Source organism: Zea mays, chromosome 1, assembly GCF_902167145.1.
Source record: "Zea mays cultivar B73 chromosome 1, Zm-B73-REFERENCE-NAM-5.0, whole genome shotgun sequence".
Lineage (NCBI taxonomy): Eukaryota > Viridiplantae > Streptophyta > Magnoliopsida > Poales > Poaceae > Zea > Zea mays.
Genome location: NC_050096.1, coordinates 56,780,856 through 56,785,730, shown reverse-complemented (window position 1 = coordinate 56,785,730; position 4,875 = coordinate 56,780,856). Strand labels below are relative to the sequence as shown.

General features: G+C 44.7%; 1 pseudogene; it reads right to left on the bottom strand.

Moving 5' to 3' along the window:
* Positions 1 to 1,980: 1,980 nt before the first annotated feature.
* Positions 1,981 to 3,150, bottom strand: LOC118473058 (uncharacterized; annotated as a pseudogene).
* Positions 3,151 to 4,875: the final 1,725 nt, after the last annotated feature.

Below are 4,875 nucleotides of genomic sequence, written 5' to 3'. Positions count from 1 at the left end.
CTCGAAACGCTGAACTCCACCATATCACCCGGATGTAGCTCCACCGCCGCCACGTTGCTCAAGGTATCCTCCGACGATGAATCGGCCTGCGGCGTCTTTGCAGCAGACGAGGAAGAAGACGACATGGCTACGTACCGTCGGCGGCAGCGCGCGGTCTGCTTGACGTGGGCCAGATCTCCGACGAACAAGAGCAAGGAGGGCAGGCGAGCGGGCGAACGGTTTCAAAAGGAGGCTAGGGTTTTGCGGCGCACAGAAAGGTAAGAGAACCCGACTCGCGCCGCCCCCTTTTATACATAGGACGTGACGCTTCGGGAAACCCGCAGTCCAACAGTACTACATCCATCAACGGTCACATCAAAAACCCCCACGGAACCACTTCGAGCGAGGGCAGCGTCTCCACCATCTAGCGACGTCTTCGACACCAGATGACTTAGTCGAACTGGTCCCTCGGAGGGCAAATGTTGGGACGAAGGCAAAGACGCTACCCTTCGCTCCAGGCCCTCGTCACCTCGACGCACCAACAGAAGCTAGATGACCGGCGCAGGTCACCCTTCGTCCTTCTCACTGCAAGACGAAGGCCCACGACGAAGTCCCGCCATCCCACGTCCTCACCCAACCTAGAGGCCCACGTGGTATGGCGGCCCATTGTGACATGACCCGCACGGAGAAGCGTGTTACGAGCCCGATTTGTAATGGCTTTTCTATAATGACAGTCTGTAACCCTCCATTATGGGAATATTCTAGGGATAATCCAGGTGCCTGCGGGCATAAACGTCCTTACATCAGGACGTTGGGCGCTCGGGCACCTATAAATACCCCCGTACAGTGCCCCCGAGAGGCTAGATGAACAGAGCAATCACCATCTCGAGTTAAACCTTGTTTGCATTCCTTTCACTCCCCCGTTGGATCATCTTGCCCAGGAGAGCAAGTTCCAACACTAAACTCTATGCAAAAGAAGTGAGAATAGAAATGGTTGTATTTCAAAATTTGTCTGATCTCCTCAAGTGCCTTTTTCCTTATTTGTGACCTAATATTACCAGTGTCATGCATTCTTCCTCCACCAGCCAAGCTAACATAATTTCCCTAATTACTGATGTGGCGTGTCTCATATTATCTGTCTGCATAATAGAACTTAACATGCTCAACAGATAATAGATTACACATGCTAAAATATTATAAAAGGAATAATAATATGAAGTTCAACTATTACATCTTCAGAAAACATACACTTTCCATTGCAGTAGAAGGATGAATTTGAAAAACCATGAACAATCAAAACATTTATGTGTACTAATAAAAATCAAAACAGGCACGATCTGTGTACTAATAAAAATCAAACAGGATCCAAGGTGACCATATATGGTTAGATCAAATTGGCATCAGGAGTTGCTGATACAGGACTTGAAAAAGACGTTGACATTTTTTAGCCATGAAAGGCCAGATATGACCAAATTTCTTCCTCTTATTTGGTTGGCGAAAGTAGCTAAGTACCTGCAAAGTAGATAGCCCACAAGATGCCACGAAAGATCCCAGACACTACTGTCATGTGTGTTACTTATTTCAATATGTGGAGCTTCATGGCTGCCAAATAAATGGAACAACTAGTTTATCAAGTTGACACTTGAGACATCATTTTCAGACAACAAAATATGTAAAAGTTGTGTGTTGATTTTTGACGGTGAAAAGAATTGAATAACTTAGCACAAAGTAGCAAACTCCTAGTCTAACCAAGATGAGTAATTTCAATTATGGTACAAATATCTTACTCAACCAACCAATGAAATATAGCTCCATCAAAGCTCACACTACAAAATATTCTTCATGAAACAGGTGCCACGTTAGTGCTATAAAAATGTAGGAAAGGAGTAACCAAATACATATTTGATACAACCTTGACATACAAGTGTGGGCATCATATTTTCCTAGAAACTTTATAGCGGTCTAGCCACTGTTCTAACAATCTAAAATACAGTTTCAACTCTAGCCTACCTCAACTTGCTTGGGACCAAAAGACATTGCTATTGTTGTTCTAACAATCATAGAATGTATGGTTACAGTGAACAAATGAACTGCTACATATAAAACCTGTGTCAATTTGTGAACCTTAAAATATCTAAAGGAACATATAAAAATCTTGATACTGTAATAGGTATCTAACCAACGACGTCCCCTCAGAAGGATTGCTGCTCTTTCATGGATCTAATATCATACAGCTGCAAAATGAATTAGCAAATGGACCAAAATTAATACTTTACTGGCATCAGAAAACAAACTTATCGATCATTTGATCACAAGGATGGATTGGGCCATCTCCATAGATAGTATAGAATTCTGATTATAGAGTGCACACTGTAATCCAAAAAATCTTTGAAGAAGATAAGAAAAACAAAAAGCACAAGCCACAGATCTTAATAATCTGATCCTTTGAGGCAGTATGCACCCAGTTCCCATTCCACTTCACACTACCATTCTTTGAGTTTAGCCACAAAGTAAGCAGAAATTGCTGCAGGATAAGCAGGTCTCGTAGGTGTAGCCAGTTGTTGTGGGTATGGGATACCTTTTTTGGCCTGTATAACCAGGAGAAGCTCAAGTGAACAAGAAGCAAAAGCTAGTGGGGTGGGGTGGGGTGCGTGGGAGAGCTAGAACATCGGAGCAGAGGGATGGTATTTGTGTTTAGGGAGACATGGAGATTGGTCCAATTGGAAGAGGGGAGTTGGAGAAAAGCGGCCAAACAGGTGAGGTGAGAAGAGAGAGAAACGGTGGAAAAGGGGAGAGCAGAACAGAGCAGCAGCAGGCAGCACCTATGGTAGGGTCGCCATGGCTTGGCATAGAAGAAGCTACAGGCTGCGTATGCTATGCCTGGCCGGAGCAGTGGCCACCACTGTCGTCGGATGAGGAGAAGAGGGTTTCAGTTGAGGTGTGGGTCTCTTAGTTGAGGAGAAGAGGGTCCTCGAGCGGTTCTGGCTCCCACCTGTCCCCCGCCGTCGGGATCGTCCCTCGACATCAACGTCGACAGCGAGTCAGAATCCTCTTCCGCTGTGTCACGTTCCCTAACACCTGGTCCGGCTGCACCTGCCTCTCGCCCCCGCTGTTGCTGCCCCTCAGATCCGTCTCCCACCTATCGTCGCCGCTTGGGCCTTCCTCCGGCATCTACGACGACAGCCGCTCCCACCTATCCGACATGCGAGACACGAAGAAGGAGGACGAGGCAGATGCCGTCGTGGGTGCTAGGGTTTGTGATTGGGGGATCTAGGAAGGGGAGGTGTGGTAGAGACGGACCGACGAAGGAGGTGGAGGACGAGTGGGCGGGTACATGGAGGACGAGTGGGTAGAGGGGTGGTTGCCGTCGAGGAGGGATGGGCGGACGTGACGAAGCTCGACGGCTCGGCCTATGAAAATTTCGGGTCCGAGCCATGGGGCACGTGTCCACGCGCGATGGGTTGAAGACGCGCCGAACGCGGGGAGCGCCTGAATCGCGTTGAGGTTTTAACTATCTAGATAGAACCGCGGCCTTCGGGCCTTGTGAGACACCAAAACATCAATATATGCTAATAATGACTTGTTCTATATACTATCCCCGTTCTCGAATATTTGTCGTCCATTAATTCATTTCTGAACTAAAACGTGTCAAATAAAAAATAATGCAAGAAGTATTAATACAAATTCCACTGGAAATTTTTAGGCCGTGTTTGTCATGGCTCCAAACTCCAAAGCAGAACTATAAGGAATTGACCAGAGTTTTGGAGCGGAGCAGAGCTATGCCAAACACACATGATTAATGTAGATTGACTTACGTTTTTTATTAGATCTTGTATTTGATTTGCATGCATCAACGTTACAAGGGTGAAATACCAGACCGTAAGAATACTTGGATTGGGCCTGCCTAGTGGGCCTTGCCAAACTGCTTCTTCGTTCCAGATGGGTCTTTCCGTTTCTTTTTAATTTTTTTCCTATATAGCAAGTAGCCGTTGTTGTCATTAACAATTATACACCACTTTCATGCTTTATTTGGAGATTGCCAAACCGTTTCTAAGAAAAAAAAAACTGACACAGCCCGGTATCCGTTTTCCAGTGAAAAACCGCCCAAAATCGACTGGTTTGGCAGTTTGAGTTCAAAAATTCATAATCTGGTAAACCCACCAAAAACCGTCGTTAAACCGCTACAATACCGACGAACCACCCATTTCTGGCAGCAAACCGGTTTCTCTAGTTTTTTCAGTTTTTTTATCCAGTTTGCATTTTAAATTCAAATAGAACGGTTTTCGGAGATTTCTCGACGGTAAACCTGTATTTTGTTTTTGCTTTTATCGGTTTTAATTATTTTTATCCATCAATGCTAATTAATTTTAAAAATAAAAAATGTATATAATATATACCAGGAAAATTATTCTTCTATTACATATTTATTTTTTTGTATTATTTCATTTTTAAAATTTTATCGAAATTTGAAAATAAACCAGTGGTAAACCGATCCGCGGACGGAGGTTTCGATAAACTGCCTGGTTTACCACGATTTTTAGTTTTTTCTTTCCCAATCATTGAATTCACATCAATCCATGTGTATATTTGTAGAAATGAAGTACCGGTAACAACCGCAACCCTCGTAATGCCATAGTTATTTAGAGAAGCGTAAACTTTTTTTATAGCATGTGTTTACCTAGGGCTAGAAAAAAGATCGAGCGTGACGAGGCGACTCGGGCTCGTGGCAAGTCGGCTTGGCTCTGAGCGACTTGGTGCTTAGAACGAGCCCGAGTCGAGCTTTTTTTTCGGGCTCAAGAAAAGAGCAAGCCAGCTCAGCTCGCGAGCTAGTGAAAGTCGTCTAGAGGGGGGTGAATAGGGCGAATCTAAAATTTATAAACTTAAGCACAACTACAA